Genomic DNA, 19,276 nt, shown 5'->3' with positions numbered 1-19,276 from the left:
AGACAGAAGATGGAGGAGCAACAGAATAGCCGTAAAATGTCGACCGACAACTAACCCTTCTGCTCTCGCCCACAGCACCAGTGCCAAGCCGAGAAGCTGAAGCTGTACGAAGCGAGCGTGAAGCAGCCGTACGCGCCCACCAGAAACGACACCCTGTTGAGGGTGTGTGGACACCACGTGACAGTGCCGACAAAGGTATACCTGACCGAGATCTCGGACCACTGCCGTGAGACCCGGCGGCACTCCGAATACTCCTTCCTGCTGTAAGTAGGTCAACCTACTGAGCGCGTTAAAGTTTTTCGTATACCTTGTTGAATGCGTGTCAAGCTGTAGAGTAAGTTTGGCTGGCGCACTATTTCATTCTTCATCTCTCCCCTCACTTTTTCACCAAATGCATATCACAGATCTCTGTTTAGGGCATGCTGACGTTTTTCCTCAAAGTGAGGCCTCTGGGGACCCGCAATTATGTCATCACACTCCAACGCAATGTTTGAAGAACAATGTGTTGCTTCCTTATACCTTTCCCACGGTGACTACGCGCCTCTTCTTCCTTTCTGTACCTCTCTTTATAACCGAGGGCTCAAATGTAACTAGTCTTGACTAGAGATAATAAGCCGCTCAACTTTGCTGTTCCATAATATTGATTTTCCGTACTGTATAACTTCGCACCAATAAAACACGTGAAAACGGGACTCAGTCCGATATATCGTCCATACAATTGAAACTCGATTTAACTAAATGGTCACCACTCTCGAGCAATCGCGTTAAATTAATAAGTTAATATCAAGAAAAAAGTTCTTCGGCTTTTGGAAACCTCGATACAGTGGCCCCGAAGAGCGCCTCTAACTCACAGATGGGCGCGTAAAAGGCCTGCGAGTGCGATTCGGTCACACCATGCTACGTGCTTACGTACGAAGACGAGGAGAACGACGGAGCAGGACGACTAGTTGCAAAACGAGCACAGGTTCAGCGTCGTCTTTCGTAAAAAGCAGATGAACTACCCATGTGGTTTCCTGAAATTAACTAGAGGGGACCCTGGTGCTGAGATCAATGAGCCACCAGAAAAATAATAGGTAGTAAAAAAAGTCGCCTAGTTTTCATGCTTCTTGTGGGCTTCCAACGCACTTGTGGGTTTGTTTAATGCTGTATTTTGGTTTGTTCTGAAGAAAAGGAAGGCCCGTTTTGAACGGTGTACGTAATTTTGAATTAGTGAGCAAAAAAAGATTGAGGCATTGAAGTGAAACTGCTCAACACTAGGTGATTGTCGTCTTCTGAAAGGCGGTTTCTGGCAACGCGAAAACGAGCCGAAAGTACTAAGATTAGACAACTTTATGTACTTCCCATCATTCTGATGCTGGCTGAAGCGCCGTGCGTTACAGCACCCGTAGAAACCAGCGCCAGAGTTCTCTCTAGTGTATTTAAAATGTTATAGATGTCTGATTCTGGAGTTAAGCGGGCACGCGGGGCTACTTTCCGGCGCAGTTCTGTGCAGTGGGAAGCCCGACTGCCTCGCTTAGTTGGCTTCGCGACCACGTGCAACTACAGCGTGTGAAACAACGGTTAAGATAAATATTAGGTGTGCTTGCGCATGGAACACACCAAAAAAGAGCCACGAATTTATCCCCGCTAGGCGGACGCGTCACCTAACTGCCATGAAGTGCTCACTAACAGAACACTTACCAGTTTAGAGAACGGGAACTGTACCTTTGGGCTATTGTATCAAAATAACATGCAGATAGGTAGCGGCGGCGTACTTAACTGCAATCACGGGTGGCGAGATGGCGCTGGTAGTGCTATCATCATAAACAGACGCACGCTTTTTTTTTTTTTTTTGCTGCAGGTGGGGGGACCCGCGGTTGGTTCGCGCTGTTCGCTTCCTCTGCTTTTTTTTTTTCGTGGCTAAATCGCGTTTCGCGTCTGTAATTATAGGCAGGTGACCTAGCTGGCCTCGACTGGCAAAAAGAACGTCAATCAAGTAAGGTTTGCATCGTTTATTGCGAGTGTCCAAGCCGGTACAATCAATGTATACGGTTGGGTTCGAACAAAACAAGTCACTCATACATATCGAAAGCTTTCAACCCAGGTGTAAAGATTCTTGAAAGCTAACAAGCATATGCATATAACTGAACATCGAGATCGCTGAATGAACGTCGTTCTCATTGTGCTGCGGCGCTCGAGTTTAATAGCGTCCCTTCAGGACAAGGGTCCGATTCTGTCGTCAGATGCGGCGCTTGCCCTGTAGTGTTGATCTTGAAGTGAAGTGAATGCATGATTTGGAATCGGGAAGGAAACGTGCTCATTGCCGATAGATAGCTCGCGCAGTGAGAGCAATGAATGTAGTTTTGCTAAATTTGTTAAATAAGCTATTGCGGATCCGTGCAGTTCTGAATTTTTGCGCCCTGCAATGAGACATTGTGTGGTTCAAAATTGTGCAATGTTGTGTCGACAGGGTAGGCACTAGTTTTAATTCTCAGCCGTGAGCCCATATCATAGGTAATATGTATTTAGGTGATGGGGCTAGAAAAATATTTCAGGCTTGCTACATTTATTGTTAGAGTGAAGTTACACAGTTACTACAGCTAGAAGTTCTCGCCGCAGGTAAGGACCGGTCTGATGAGTATGCAGCGAACATGTATGCGAAAGGAACACTTATGAGGTGTGTGCCTACAGATCGAAAAGACCCAATTCTAAGAAAATAAGCTTTAGGCATGCATTGTACAATTTTTTATTTTTACATCTTTGTTGGTGCTCTTACAGCACACTATCTGCTCAGCTCTGAGCACAATCTCTTTTTTTTGCATACACATATCGATAGAACTTGAGTACTCTCCTGCAAGCAAGCACTCCTGAAATCAGTTGGGGGTACATGATGTGAATCTGTCCGAATACTCGATCAATAAAGGTCACATTTATTACACATTTGCTATTGTTTACTTATTCAGTATACTTGTGCTTGAAAGCTGAAGTTGTTTTTCCCTGCTATGTTTAGAGTTTGGGACTTGAAATACGTACTACCTTGCAGTATGGCTGCGAATAAGTCAAGCTCATGTATATTTCAACTACCAGTGCGATTTACTAGATTTTTTTCATATCGTAGTCCACATAATTTCACTTCGTAGTGGTAGGCATTATAGTTATGACAACTTGATTTAAACAGAAGCAGATGCGCTCAAAGAAATCTGGGACGTTTCTCTGCTATATGAAAAAAAAAACAGTACCACATGCAATGAACACAAGCTTGCTCTTAACGACAGCAGTCGCGTCTTTGAGGAAGCTGCGCTGCAAGTGCTCATCACCTTCATGATTATTTATTTTAGGATTATTGAACATATGTGCAAAGCTAGAGCAATTGAGTGCAGCCCTATGAGCTTTGGGGCATCTTTTTGTAAACTTGTATGAGCTAAACACAGTTAAGACAAAACAGTTCTGGGTGTTGTTTGTAAACTGTCACAAGGCACAACTAAATGTCGGAAAGCCTGTTAATGCCCCTCACTGCTGGGGTGTTCATATTACATTCAATAATTTCTGACGATTCAAATGCCAACTATGAAGTGATCGTGAGTCATACAGTAGTGGGCCAATTTAGATTAATTCTGGCTTCCAGGGGTTCGGACAAATGACACTGTAGCCTCACAGGAGACAAGAGTGCTTGTCGAAAGATTTGCTCTTACACCTTATGTTCACAGATTTTTCATATTTTCTAGCTTCCATCTTTTAAGGGTCAGTTTAGTTCACCTGCACCAATAGGAACTGGTTCATAGCTGTGCACAAGAAGTTCAAAACTTGTGCAGCACGAGTTGAGTTCAGCAGTGCGGCATTACAAGTGAATGACAAGGTGCCGACAAGGTGGACTCCTTATTTTTGTTCGCTTAATTTAATGAGGTGCAAACATCGTGGCAAAAGACACTGCATTTGCAGAGGTGGGTACAGTACCTACGTCTAATGCTACGTTGTTTGTTAAGCTGTGCGTGCGGCTGCACCAAACCAGCGCCGTCAGAGCAGAAGGTACAGGAAAGTCATGAACTAGTTTTGGTGCTGTATCTCTCCTGCACTTTTTGAAATAAATGGCACAAATTAAAAGATGCCATTATTGCACCACTTAAACGAATGGCGAGGTGCATCCCTTTGTAAAATGGATCATGTGGTGCAGGCGAATCGAACAAACCCTTAAGCACACAAGCGTCTTAGCCTTTCACCCCCATCAAAATATGGTCACTGTGGCTGGGATCAAACAGTGTGTTGTTGAGCTCAGTAGTGCCACACAATCTAACTAATAGTGTTACAGTTTCAACATTATTGAAATGTAGACTCCATGCCACGGTAGACAGCCAATGCTTGTGGCCAATCTAAAGCCCCCCTCCACGATAAGCAGGGTAAAGCATTCACAAATACAGCATTACATGTGTGAGGTTCGAGATGACCTGTTCTAGTGGACAATCAGATGTTTAAAACGTGCTTGCAGAGTGGACATTCGGGAGTAGTCATCCTCTTGTTGCAACATGGTAGTCTGGAAAACAATTAACATCACCAGATATTAATGTATGTATTCAATGCATAATCAAAGCATGACATTTTCTAAAGTAAGCAAATAGGTTCAGTTCACTAGTAAACAGCAGTATTTTATACATATATGTAATGGTACCTCATAACACGTGTGTCACTCAGGGCTGCTCCTTCACAAGGCATATCATGTAGCAGGTTCCTTGCCCATTGTACACAGCTGCTTCCATGTCAGGTGGGCCAGGAGGCTGGGGCAGAAAAAGAAGTATTTGTCATTTATGTGACGCTTTCTTTGTCACACTATAGCAAAACCAGACCCATAATTATGTGATGTTTCTGAAACGCGACAGCGGTAAATTATTAACAAGTAGGTTTTTTGCACTAATATATGGACTAGCCACGAAGACACGTGCGAGGCGACAGTGATTTACTTGCCTTCTTTCATCGCAACGGTCTGGTTGGTGTTACCTGGTGATAGAATTTCAGAATTAACTATTGATTCAGCGACTCCTTCCCACGTGAGGCCGCGCCGCAAGTAACGCACGTTTTTCTGGTTACAGATTGAGACGTTGAACAATCTTAAATTTAATATTGCAATGCCCTGCCTCCGTGTGACGCCTACGCAGTCATTGGCAAAAAAAAAAAAAACTACATATGTTGAAATGAACCAACTAGCCCCTCAAACAACCGTCCTTAAAAAACTGAAGTGGTTTCTACTCAACGGCCCGGACTTGCAACGGGTGTTCATCCGATGAAAGCTTCAACGGTTGCTGCGTTTCCCGGAAGTCACTTGAATTCCCTTCGCGAAGGCATTTGAACTAGTCAAAATAAACAGAACGAGAAAGAGTGTGTCGGTCGGCAGAGGCTCGAAATATTTACAGCGAAACGAAACAGTCCGAGACGCATTCGAACCTACCGCGAGCCGTTACATGCCGTCGCAACCGTTGGCCGCCGCAAACTTTGAAATGAGGATAATGAGGTCAATAGGCTGCCGCTGACCTCAAGTCAGCTCGAGCAAAAACTATTACAAAAATTGATGACGCAGCACATGCTCAAGAAAAACTACTTGCTAGAAAAACAAGCTCTTTTTTTATCTGTAGTGGTACTAAAGAATGTAGTATTTGATCAATTCAAAATTGAAACTTGGCCCCGATGAGGGCACCCTTACAAAAAAGTGCTATAGCGCGAGTGGCGAGAGAGGTTAGTAGATCCACTCTGGGTGTTTGAAACAGAAACGCGCCGTGGTTGATTTTTTCACCCCCTACAGCTGATCACTTGAACGTGAGTTTCCGGGGCCTGGTTCACTCGTCAGAACGACGGCGAATGCGAGAGGATACGCAACAGCTTCGCGCTATACGAAGAAAGACCTCAATGAGCGGTACTGTTGCATTGTGAATTGCGATGGGCGTAAATTACTTCAGTTTTACCGATTTCCGTAGCTTTCACAAGAAGAACAGCGAGAGCGCTGCATACGGGCAGTTACGAACGTGTCGGGTTAGCGAATTACTCGCTTTCTTCACAGCCAGTTGCAAGAGAAGGTGTGATAACGTAAGTCTCCTGTTATTGTTTTGAGTAGGATTGACGGAGAACTCTGGTAACTGATCATAAAACTTAACAGAGCCTACGACCATGGTGTGCGCTGTAAACATTAGACTGTTGGCGTACTCAATGAACATCGCACTCTCCACGACCCCCGTGATCAGAAGTGGTCACTACCACACAGCATCACGCACGCAACCTTTGACGGCTACAAGTTCCGGCTTTAACTAGCAAGTGCAAACACGTATGTCATGCAGACAAATTGTAGTATGCAGTAGGTCTTCATGAACATCCTAACAAAAGGGACAGAGCAAACGCTCACTGTTAACATGGTTTGCCGCTTGAACTTACAAAAAAAGGTAGGCGAAAGGAAGTGTTGTTGTAATGGTTTTTTAGCTTGAAACAAACGGTCCAAATTTGGCACTGCTGCAGACAAAAGTGTTGAGGGGAGGGAGGCAAATAACTTGAGCACGTGGAGTACGAGACATCGTGAAATAATACCGCTGCGTGCAGCCTATGCGACATAACATTTTTTGTCACGCAGTATGTGTTGCCTAGGTTAGACAGTGTTTGTATAAGCCTTGAAAGACCAGCTATGCTAGAAACGTGTTTTTTACATCGCAAACGATGTGGCTGCACAAAAATGGCAGCATGAAATTTTGAACCGACATTTTTAATAATGAATATCTTGATAAATCTAGACCATGTATCGCGCACCTCTAGAAAGTCTGCGTGGCCAATAGGCTTCACACAGTATAACGGGCTCTAATGAGCAGTTATCGCACAGTACTCTACTTTGTTCATCATGGACGCCACGTGTAGGTTTACTGTCATGGTACCGTTGGGGTGTTTTACAGAAAGTCTCAGTCACTGCTGTCAACGTCTTTTTTTGACACCGAGCAGTTCAAGGTTGGCCTGAAGTGTATGACCTGTAGTCGTGATCGGGTGTGTGCCACAGAATGCGGCCAAATCCCACTACTCACCTCTATGGCGTCGACCATGAGAATGATGATCGGTGCTCACTCACAATCAGTGCTCTACAATACACCTTTTGATACTGTAACTAGGAGTTGTCAGTGGTTTCAATCCAGTGAGGACGTTTTTATGAAGCGTTCGACTCACAGAACATGTTGTTATCTAGAATGATCATTGAAAAATTGCGTAGAGAGGTAATACCCTGCCTCCCTAGCTCACGCCTATGCTCAATAAACATGGAGGTGGCGTGTGGCACTTCGTGTGAATAGATTAGTGAACTTGAACTAAACTTTGTGAATTTTATGTAGCATCGACACATGGTACGGTTAAAAAACGCAGACAAAAAGCTACAAAACGACTTGATGAGGTCTGTGTCTTCGTTTTGTTTGGCAATAAACAGTGGACGAGCAAAAGCAAAGTACAATGCATAAATAGCTGAATGTAGAGTAAGCAACAAACTGGGTGCGTAAAACACATGGCTGAACACAAATCAATAAAAAAAAACGTGTTTGTGCAGCTTTCAAGATGAAATAAAATAAAATAAAAAAGAATAAACCCTAGAAGAAGCACTTGTATCTTAAACATCGAACTGATTCGCATACAAAAATTGCAATGCATCAACATATTTCATATATAATAAACAAACATTATGCGAAATGAACATACATGCATAATAAATCTTCACTAATGATTATACAACAGATCATACACACGTCACCGTGTACTTTAAGCATAAAGTGCATGTTTAATAAAAAAACGAGATGTATGATCTATACATCCACATTATTCGCGAAAGAAAGTATGGCACTCAATGAAGAGGGTTAAGTAAAAATAGTAAGACTTGATGTCACATTTCTTTTCCATAATTTGTTCGACAATGTGGGACTGTGAGGTTTCCTTGTGTCATTTATTGAACGTGCTTTGAATTTAATGTTAGCTGTAACAGATGCTGTGGAAAACCCCTGCTATTTCTTTCATTAAAATTCGTTTCTTCGAATTTGATTCTACGCTGTCTTTAATAGCGTAATATCTAACTGGTCAAAAATGGGCTCAGTGTGGCATGCGAGGTTTCTTTTTGTCGTGTACTGAATGTGCTTTGAATTTATTATAGCCGTAACACATGCTGTAGTAAACCCATGCTATATTTTCTTGCCATTAAAAATTGTTTCTGTAAATCGTATTGTACAAGGCCTTTATTAACATGATATACAGCTGGTCTAATATGGGCTGAGAGTGTTCATCAAATGGAGCATTTGAAATCCTTCGAATGGCTTTCTTTTGGAACAGGAATAAAATGTTAATGTTTAAGCTGGCTGAGTTGCCTTGTACGAGATGGCAGCAGTTGATTGATTGATTTGTGGGGTTTAACGTCCCAAAACCACCATATGATTATGAGAGACGCCGTAGTGGAGGGATCCGGAAATTTCGACCACCAGGGGTTCTTTAACGTGCACCCAAATCTGAGCACACAGGCCTACGACATTTCCGCCTCCATCGGAAATGCAGCCGCCGCAGCCGGGATTTGAACCCGCGACCTGCGGGTCAGCAGCCGAGTACCTTAGCCACTAGACCACCGCGGCGGGGCATGGCAGCAGTTGATATGGTATAAGAAAAATTGAATTATAAAGTATGAGCTGGCTGAGTTGCATTGTACAAGATGGCAGTGGTTGATATGATATAGAAAAAAGCGAATTAGAAAGTAAGAGCTTCACTTTTATTGGAAACAAGAAGCTTGCACCTGTAACTCGAGCAAGCTTGTTGGCAATAATGTTGACATGTTCATTCCATAACACGTTTTTATAAAAATATTGACACCTAAACCCTTTACTGAATGCACCACATCTATCACGCAGATTCCTAGTTGAAGACATCCATGGGCCATTTGTTTTTTGTTCTTTGGTTGAAAAAGCAAGCCTTTTGTTTTTGTTGAAATAATAATTACAGATTTTGATAAACTATGCTTTTTTACTTGTTCTATAATAATATTGGCAGTACTGACTAGCACTCCAACGTTCCTGGAAGTCATAAATAAAATGATGTGTCCACATATAACAAATCGCGCCGTATATATAGTGTTGATATTTGGTAAATCGTTTATATAGTTGTTATATAAATCAATACGCATCACATCTCAAAGACGTGCTTTTGTGAGTATGCTACCTAGTCACCGACAACGATTGAAGCAAAAACAAAAGTTAAAAGCGGTGAGACAGCAGGCCCCCGAGTAAAAAGTACCACAGGGTTGATATGCCGCTGCCGTAGTTCAGTACGATGGATACCAATTGCATACAGCAGCGGACTCGCGAAAAATGAAAAGGAACATAGGAGCAACAAAGTATATAAATGGACAGACTTGTTGTAAGCGCGTTGCTTATAAATTTACCGTGCCTGTAGTTAGACAAGTTACTTAAAAGCTTTGTTTAATAAATGTGGGGCTCTGCTCTCACGTAACATGTTTTAAGTTTGAAAAACAACTCGCAGACGAAAACGTGCTGTGTTGTCGAATAAAAACGTGATTTGGTTCCCCTTCCAGCACGGAGTCATTTCGAGTCCAGAGTGACAACTCTGCTACACTGGTGTATAACCTGGCTGCTCCCGATCGTGCTGATGCTCACAAAGTGTGCACGAACTAGCGAAGAGGAAGCCGCGTATCTTGACGCTGGATGTTTCGGTTGACGGGGAGTGCGACCGGCAACGGGCCCGTGCTTCGCTGTGCCAAGCTTTGCGTGACTTAGTCAAACTTGTAATTTTCCTCGCAAAAGTGCAGTGCCAACTCAGCAAAATATTAAGAATAATTCTTGAATTTTTACGAGCCAGAACCCCGGTGTGATTTTTATGTGTCCGGAATGATTCATATTCTGGCTTCGAAATTCGAGTGCCTTGCTTGAAAACTGAACCGACGACTTTGGGGTTCGCAACGGAGCTGCGTAACCACTTTAGCACTTTGCAGACTGGTTATTTTCATGCAAATTAGTTTGCCCAAATTTTCTTTCTTTCGCATATCATCACATGCGACATCCTTGCCATTGGCCGTGTAACCGGAGCATTATGAATCTCCATTTCAACCCAAACTTGAGTTCGCCTTCTTTAGCACCACTCATTTTACTGGACTCTATTTCAGGTTCGGTGCTCTCAAGCTGACCAGCGGAATCGAAGAGCTTGGCGGCATACGCTGGGAGCTGCTGGTGTGCTACATCTTCGCCTGGTTCGTCATCTTCGTCTGCTCGGCCAACGGAGTGGCTGCGGTCGGCAAGGTGCGTAAGGGAAGCATAAATCACAAGAACACTTGAAAATTCACAGCACCGCTTCTGCATATATATGAGGCGACTCGGAGCGTCGTTTTTTTCCATTCTTAGTCGATGCAGCCCCGCCACCCATTGAATTATTTGTGCACCTTACGTGTTTTTGCCTTGCTTCCTCCGAGATCGGATGCACCTCACATGGTTGTTTCACATTGGCCTTGCGATCGGAACATCTCTGACCAAGCTACGATGTAATGTGGTGAAGTCATCCCGCCACGCGTCATTACATGATGACATCAGATGTCTGGACAATTCGTGACGTCGCCTTCATGTCATGTGGTGACTTTATCGCATGATGATGTTTTGCGACACCTGTTACCGACGCAATAGGGCACCGAAGGTGAACTATCACATTTGATGAGGCATACGCCTTAGCCTTCAGTGTCACTGGGTTTTATGCGATGGCTTAAGGCGACTGGAAGGCAGGAACTGTCGTGTTTTTTTTTTCATACGTGGATTTTTCTGATCCCGTTCCACGACTTTTCGTACCCAACGTGCCTTCATACGGCCTCCCCTCACCTTCCGCATTTTTTTGTCGCATCCAAGGCATCCATAAAGAACGCGGCTTGCTTATCTTTTGCCACGTGAGAGTCTTGGAGAAACAATCACGCACACAACATACAACCGTTACTTTCAGTCTGTCTTTACAATCGGTAATGGGCTAATACAACACTCAGGGAATATGCCATCCACCAATAGCAAGTTATCAGGAACTCCAGAAATAACTGAAAGTGGTATACTGTGTCTGTTATTGAGTTGTGGTCCAGATGCGATACCGAACGCCTCTTTCAAACGGCATGACGAACCACTTAGTAAGTACCTGAGCTCAATATTAACTAAATCTATCCAGGATTCGCAAAATTCTTCCGAATGAAAACTTTCGAAAATAATCCCAGTGCATAAATCTGGTGAAGAATCAACTCCTTGAAACTACAGGCCCATTTTCTTAACTTGCGCTAGCTGTAAACTATTCGAGCATATTAATCTCAAATTTATTTTAAAGTTTGTCGAAGTCAATGGGCTACTACACCATAACCAGCACGGCTTTGGGAGAGGCCTGCCGACCGTAACATTAGTTGCCGGAACAATCAATCAACTTGCCGAAGCCATCAATGGACACTCCTAAATAATATCATGTTTATGGATTTCTCAATAAAGTTTGACCGGATTCCTCACAAAAAGCTTGTTTACCAGCAAGGTGGACGATTGGGCGAGTTGGTGATTCATGATCGACGTATGTAACTGCGCGGTAGTAAACACGGACGACAAGAAGATACAAGGACAAGCGCAGTCCTTGTATCTTCTTGTCGTCCGTGTTTACTACCGCGCAGTTACATACGTTTACCAGCAAGTTTGCAAACACGGGGATGGGCCAGTGACCCGTTAGACACGAAACTCTTTGTCCTGTCGTCAGCAATTTGTGCAATGCAACGATCACGTCTCTGAAAGACAGAACGTTACGTTCGGAGTGCGTCAGTGATATGTCTTGGCACTGATGTTATTTCTTCTTTTTATGATGACCTAGCAGGGAACATTAATGCAAACATTAAACTTTTCGCAGACGACTGCATATTGTGCAAAGTGAATAAAAGCTGCCGTGATGACATTTACTTGAACGATGCCCTTAGTTACGTTGTACGATGGTGTTCTAATTAGCAAATACCGAATAATTTTGACAAAACAGTCGCGGTGCAAGTCACAAAAAAGAAATCACGCTTACTTTTCCATAATGGGTACAACATTGTGCTACAAAATGTGAGCCAGTGTGTGATACCTTGGGTTGATTTTAACTTCTGATTTCAGTTGGACATTGTACATAGAAACCATAGCTACTACGGCCTTAAAGAAATTGTTTTTTTAGGTGGACACTGCGACACGCCGCCCATGACACTATGCATCTAGCGTATGTCACACTTTTCCGACCAATATTTAAGTATGCTAGCATATTCTGGTCCCCCTTCAAGGTATTGGTATCAACACGCTTGAAAAGGTAAATCGTACTGAATTACTACGCCCCACTCGTTTGCCCGCAGTTGATAGGCCAGCAAAAAAAAACATCTCCTGAAGTTTATATGAGTTATTGCAAAATTATTTTTGAGATAGACCACACAAGATAGGTGAAAACCAAGGCGACAAGAAAAAAACGTGACACCCATGATCACAGGCTCCGATAATACTCGTGACACAACAATACATTCTATTATTCTTTTTTTTCTAGATGAAATTGAGAATAGAATTCTCCTCACCGACTTATAGCCGAACAGCGTACAGTTGATGCCTTCATAAAAATGTTGCAACATACACATAGCCTTTACTAATATGCCTGATAACATAGTATTGTCACGTTACTCTCGACAAACTTGATAAAAATGGGCTCGTTTAGTCGACTACTCAAGCAGCGGCTCAGAGAGATCGTCTTTGTCTTCTTTCACACTTCGATCTCACCCAAGCAAACCATGTGGCAATAGTCCCCCCCTTTGAAAGCATTGACTCGATGCTCGTAAATAAAAAAAATGAAGGTATACACACGCAGATATAGAGAACCAAAAGAGGGAGAGTGCCACTACTCGCAGCGCAAATGAGGAAGTTTCGCCAACGCTTGCGCCAAGCGCAAAAAGAAAAGGCATAAAAACACAGGAGAACACAAACAGCAGCAGCAACGCAATGTCACGGCATGTCGTAGCACGTGAAACCACAAGGGCTACTGTGTGAAGTAGGGCTTCAGCCGAACGACATGCACGGTTTCGGGCCGAAGCTGTCGACGAGAAGATGCTGCGCCGTCCGGAAATACCTCGTAGGTAAGATCTGTGATTCGTCTAAGAACCTTGTACGGTCCAAAATAACGGCTTAGGAGTTTTTCGGATAAGCCTGGTCGCCGGACAGGGATCCACACCCACACTCGGTCCCCAGGGTGGTAGGTGACATTTCGATGGCGGAGGTTGTAACGTCGTGCGTCTGCATCTTGTTGGTGACTGGTGTTTATGCGAGCTAGCTGACGAGCTTCTTCGGCGTATTGAGTGTATTGCTCAGCATCTTGAGCAAGTTCATTGCTTTGGTCGCACGGAAGCATAGCATCGAGCATGGTTCGCACGTTGCGTCCGTAAACAAGTCGGAAAGGTGGAAATCGCGTTGTTTCTTGCGTTGCCGTATTATATGCAAACGTGATGTATGGAAGAATCTCGTCCCAGGTTTTATGTTGTACGTCCACGTACATTGACAGCATGTCCGCTATGGTCTTGTTAAGCCTCTCTGTCAGTCCATTGGATTGCGGATGATAAGCCGTTGTTTTTCGATGACTTGTGCAGCTCAGTTTAAAAATGTCCTCCATCATTCGTGCTGTAAACGACGTCCCTCTGTCCGTAATCACGCATGACGGGGCACCATGCCGTAGGACGATTTGGTGCACGAAGAACTGTGCGACTTCAGAGGCCGTGCCACGGGGTAACGCTTTTGTTTCAGCATAACGCGTAAGATAATCTGTCGCACCTATAATCCATTTGTTCCCAGAGGACGACAAAGGGAAGGGCCCGAGAAGGTCCATTCCCACGAGGTCAAACGGTGTCCGTGGTGGTGCGATCGGCTGGAGCAGGCCCGCGGGTCTCAAAGGCGGCGTCTTGCGGCGCTGGCACTCACGGCAGCCTTTCACATATCGATGTACACTAGTTGATAGCCGCGGCCAGTAATACTGTTGGCGTACTCGGGCGAGAGTTCGCGAATAGCCCAAATGTCCTGACGTGGGCTCGTCGTGGCACGCAAGGAGGATTTCATCACGCATGTCGGTAGGAACAACGAGTAGGAAGGCTTTGTCGCTACCACGGGCGTTTTTATTGTAAAGAATGCCTCTTCTTAGACAAAAAAAGGACAGTTCGCGAGCAATGTGTTGAGGGACCTGAGAGTTGCGGCCTTCCAAGGAATCAATTACTGGGCGTAATTCATCGTCTGCCCGCTGCTTTGACATAAATTCGGAGTCACTAACTGCTCCGAGAAAGGCATCTTCATCTTCGGAGCCCCTGACAGCGTTCCCCACAGGTGCTCGAGAAAGCGCGTCGGCGTCTTCGTGTTTGCGCCCTGACCTGTACACAATCGTAACATCAAACTCCTGCAAACGCAAACTCCACCGTGCGAGACGGCCGGATGGATCTCTGAGATTTGCCAGCCAGCAGAGCGAGTGGTGGTCAGTCACCACTTTGAAGGAACGACCGTAGAGGTAAGGCCGAAATTTGGTCGTCGCCCACACGACTGCGAGGCATTCTTTTTCTGACGTAGAATAGTTGGTCTCAGCTCGAGAAAGAGTACGACTGGCGTAAGCTATCACATGCTCAACGCCGCCGTGTCGTTGTACAAGGACAGCGCCAAGTCCGACGTTGCTGGCATCTGTATGAATTTCTGTAGTAGCGTCCTCGTCAAAATGGGCAAGAACAGGGGCTGTTTGCATTCTCTGTCGTAACTCTGCGAACGCTGTATCTTGTTCTGCGCCCCAAGTAAAGGGTACGTCATCTCGGGTGAGTCGCGTAAGAGGTTCAGCTATCTTAGAGAAGTTGGCGATAAATCGGCGATAATACGCGCACAAGCCGAGGAAACGGCGTACTGCTCTTTTATCTGATGGGACAGGGAAGGCGGCGACAGCAGCAGTTTTGTCTGGATCAGGTCGCACTCCATCCGCACTAATGACATGTCCCAGAAATTTCAGCTCTTCATAGCCGAAATGGCATTTTTGGGGTTTCAGCGTGAGTTCAGCTGTGCGAATGGCTTCCAGAACCTTTCTCAGACGCTTCAGATGTTCTTCAAAGCTCTCGGAAAAGATGACCACATCATCGAGGTAGACAAGGCAGCTTTGCCACTTCAAGCCAGCGAGAACTGTGTCCATCATCCTCTGAAACGTGGCTGGTGCAGAACAGAGGCCGAAGGGAAGAACTCGGAATTCGTAAAGTCCATCTGGAGTCACAAACGCGGTTTTTTCTCGGTCTCGTTCATCCACTTCAATTTGCCAATAGCCACTCTTTAGATCGATGGACGAAAAATACTTCGCACGCCGTAACCTGTCGAGGGAGTCGTTGACCCGTGGAAGCGGGTAGACGTCCTTTTTCGTGACGCTATTAAGCTTCCTGTAGTCAATACAGAATCGCAGCGTTCCGTCTTTTTTCTTTACTAGAACGACTGGCGAGGACCAAGCGCTGCTGGATGGTTGAATAATCCCGTCATCGAGCATCTCTTTTACTTGTGTCTAAATAGCCTCGCGTTTTTTGGCAGAAACGCGATAAGGCTGCTGCCGTATGGGGCGGACGTCATCGTCGGTAATAATTCGATGCTTCGTGAGGTGTGTTTGACGGACTTTAGAAGAAGAGGCGAAGCAAGATCTAAACTCCCTTAAAAGGTTGTGAAGTGCAGCCTTTCTCTCGTCTGACAGCGTCGAATTAATGTCGATGTGGTCTAGAAATTCCTCATCCTCATGCGTTTCCTCGGACGCGAAGCACTCCGTGACGTCGGCAACAGGTTCTCCATAAGCTAGGGTGGTTCCGCGGAAAAGATGCCGGTGCTCGTAATTGAAGTTCGTAGCTAGTATCGTTGACTGTCCGTCACGGACGCGCACAACACTTCGGGCGGTGCATACACCTTGGAGCAGCAGAAGTGATAAGTTGCTTTCAGCCACCACGTCGCCGTCTTGGAAGTCTTCACAAGTGACTTCGATGGGAACAGTTGCTCGAGGTGGCAGCGTCACACTGTCGTCAGCAACACGCAGCGCAAGTCTACGGCAGTTATCAGCGTCTCGATCTGTTGCGTCTTGAGTAGAGAAGGTCACGATGCGCTCACGGAGATTTATGATGGCACCGTATTCCCGAAGGAAGTCCATGCCGATAATCAGCTGACGCGAACAGTCGCGAAGAACGAGGCAGCTGAGCACAAACGTTGACGCACGAATTTTCACTCTTGCGGTACAGCGACCCAGCGGTGTTACAACGTGTCCTCCAGCTGTTCGAATGCGCGTTCCATTCCACAGCGTGATCACTTTCCTGAGATCTTTCGCTAGCCTCCCGCTGATGATCGAATAGTCTGCACCAGTGTCTACCAATGCACTGACCTGAAGACCGTCAACCAGCACAGGTATGTCGAGTGACACGCGGCCACTAGGTTCAGATGCGGATGTCGGCGTTTCTTCTGCACTGCGATTATTCTCTGACGAAATGCCTTCGGCGTTGCGTGCAAGCGTCGATGAGAGGTCTTCCGCACTTTGAGTCCCAGCGACCTTGCCCCCGAAGGCCGCTGCCTTCAGTTTTCCCGACGAGGGCTCGGGGAGCGTTCCCGTGCCATCACCCCGAAACGTGGCCCAGTGGCTGCGGGTCTCCTCGGAGATGGTGACCGCGATTGCCGTCGTGTAAAGGGTGCACGCTGTTGCGCGAGATACTCTTCGATATCCCTTGGCCTTTGACCAATTCGGGGACGAGGGGAATTGACGGAAAATCCGCGCTGTTCAAGTTGCCGGTATGGGCATTCGCGGTAAATGTGACCAGCCTCACCGCAATGATAGCAGAGGGGTCGTCTGTCTGGCGTACGCCAGAGATCAGACTTGCGCGTCGGTGCACGGCGACTATCGATGTCAAAATCAGCGTGCGCTGACTGAATCGCGACTGACGGCATCATTGTCTGGATCGGGACGTATGGCATTGTCTGGATCGGGACGTGCGGCACTGTCTGGATCGGGACGTGCGGCACTGGCTGGATCGGGACTCCTTGACCCGGAAGAGGAGTGGCAGATCGCAAGGCTTCCGCGTACGTACGACGGCGACTGTCAGTAGACACAGGAGCCGTTTCCGGATCAACCGACGTGGGCGGAAAACGATGGGCGTGCAGCACCTGCTGGACCTCGTCGCGGATGACACTGGTAATAGAACCAACATCGATTTGCCTTGTCCCGTACATCTCCATTTCTTCCCGGACGACAGATCGAATGATCTCGCGAATCCATTCGGGGCTCTTGCTCCCAGGGGTGGCGAAAATTTCGGGAGTTGAGGCAGCATTCACTTGACGGTCAAACTGGGCAGACCGTTGGTGCAGTACTCGCTCCATTGTTGCCGCTTCAGTAAGGAACTAAGCAACACTTTTGGGGGGACTACGCACCAAACCAGCAAAAAGTTGTTCCTTCACACCACGCATGAGGTGGCGCAACTTTTTTTCTTCTGCCATAGCAGGATCCGCTCGCTTGAAAAGCCGTGTCATGTCCTCGACGTACATCGAGACGGTCTCGTTGGGCATCTGAATGCGTGATTGTAGTGAACGCTCCGCCCGTTCACGGCGGTCGGGACTCCTGTAGGTCTCCAGGAGGCGACGATGGAACTCGCGCCAAGATGTCAGAACATCATCCCTGTTCAAAAACCACGTCTTGGCACCGTCTTTTAGGCAAGTGTACACGTTCCGGAGCTTCGCGGCATCATCCCAGTAATTGATCGCTGCGACACGTTCGAACTCACTCAGCCAGTCGTCAACATCTTCGTGCTGCTCTCCGTGAAAGGGGCTAGGCATGAGCGGGTTTTCGACGGTGCAGTAGATCGGCGTGGAAGGTGTCGGAGCTTGCATGGGATCTTGTGTCGAAGTCATAGTCGCTGCGTCAGTGGTTGGTGTCTCAGGCGGTAGGCCTCGTTGGCGGTGGCTTACTCTATGAACAGGAGTGTCCACGAGTGCAGGGCTTGTGTTCCGGCTGCTGGACGGGGTCTTGGGCATCGGGTGGATTGCGAGACGTTGTACCCAGCACCTCCACCAGTCTTGTCACGTTACTCTCGACAAACTTGATAAAAATGGGCTCGTTTAGTCGACTACTCAAGCAGCGGCTCAGAGAGATCGTCTTTGTCTTCTTTCACACTTCGATCTCACCCAAGCAAACCATGTGGCAGTATGCACTATACTTCATTCTACGATTGCCCTTTTGTATTGGGTTGTCTGTCAATAATAGTATTTACGTCATCTCTTAAAATGTGTTCACTTTTTCTCTATACTTCTTCACGACTGTATGACATTTATATGTGTCCACTACCACTTTATTCATTAATGTATTTTTTCTTCTTAATTTTACTTGTTTAGAAACGCCGCTCCAACCAAAGCTTGCTGTAACGTTTGATGTGCCTGTTTTTGTGCCTTTCTTTTTGCTCCCCCTCCTGTAAAAACCTTGCAAATGGTTAACAGTAGGCTGAAAATAAAAAAAGAGGCAAAATTGAAATGGAGTGTATTTGTGTAAACAGCATTTGCACAGCAGGCCTATTGATACTGAAAGCGGGCGGTCATGACCGACACAGAAATCACAGCATCAGGGCCATCAGATCGCGCTCGAGGCTTATGGCTAAAAAGATGGCCCACTACGGCGTATTGCTCTTCTTCCTCCTTACAAAACCCCCGCTACAAAGGGAAGCCATCTTGGCCAGTAAAGGTGACGACAGAAGGAAAGGCTCAATTTGTCTGTGGATAGATTGACTGGCTCGATCACATATGTTATGTGAGAGTGGCGTTTCACGACGTGGTAGGGACCATGGTACTTTGAGGTAAATTAGGAGGACAGGCCAGGAGAGTGAAACGGCCGTCGGAGCCAGAAGAGCTGAGCCTACGGCAAAACTCTGCACTTGCTGGTCACGGTCATGGCGCTCTTTTTCGAGGGCTTGTCTGTCCGATGTGAATGAGTGGGCCAACTGACGGCGCTCCTCAGCATACAATTTCAGAAACAGGACTGAATTCGGAAGCATCTTGGTGACACGGCCAAACGGTGTCAAGATTGCCGCATGGCTCGCGGTCGTTTAGCAAAAAGAATGAAAAAAGCCTGTTGTTGACTGCGTCGCGGTATTATATGCATAGATTACAAACGGTAGCACAGCATTCCAGTTTGACTGGTCAACATGAACATACATCTTGAGCCTGTCTTTCAGGGTTCTATTGAATCGCTCCGTTAGACCGTTGGTCTGCGGGCGGTAGGGAGTAGA

At 46.1% G+C, this 19,276-nt stretch overlaps 1 long non-coding RNA gene across 1 annotated transcript in view; it reads right to left on the bottom strand.

Moving 5' to 3' along the window:
* Positions 1-1,977: 1,977 nt before the first annotated feature.
* LOC142771456 (uncharacterized) overlaps positions 1,978-19,276 on the bottom strand; it is a 125,604-nt gene continuing 108,305 nt past the window's right edge. The window contains exons 2-3 of the long non-coding RNA XR_012885929.1: positions 4,643-4,748; positions 1,978-4,507 (exon numbers count right to left, since the gene is read on the bottom strand). This is a non-coding gene — a long non-coding RNA (uncharacterized LOC142771456). The remainder of the gene's footprint in view (positions 4,508-4,642; positions 4,749-19,276) is intronic.

This window comes from Rhipicephalus microplus, chromosome 9 (assembly GCF_043290135.1).
Source record: "Rhipicephalus microplus isolate Deutch F79 chromosome 9, USDA_Rmic, whole genome shotgun sequence".
In the NCBI taxonomy this organism is placed as follows: Eukaryota; Metazoa; Arthropoda; class Arachnida; order Ixodida; family Ixodidae; genus Rhipicephalus; species Rhipicephalus microplus.
The sequence above is the reverse complement of the archived record's forward strand: the minus strand, read 5'-3'. Positions and strand labels throughout refer to the sequence as shown.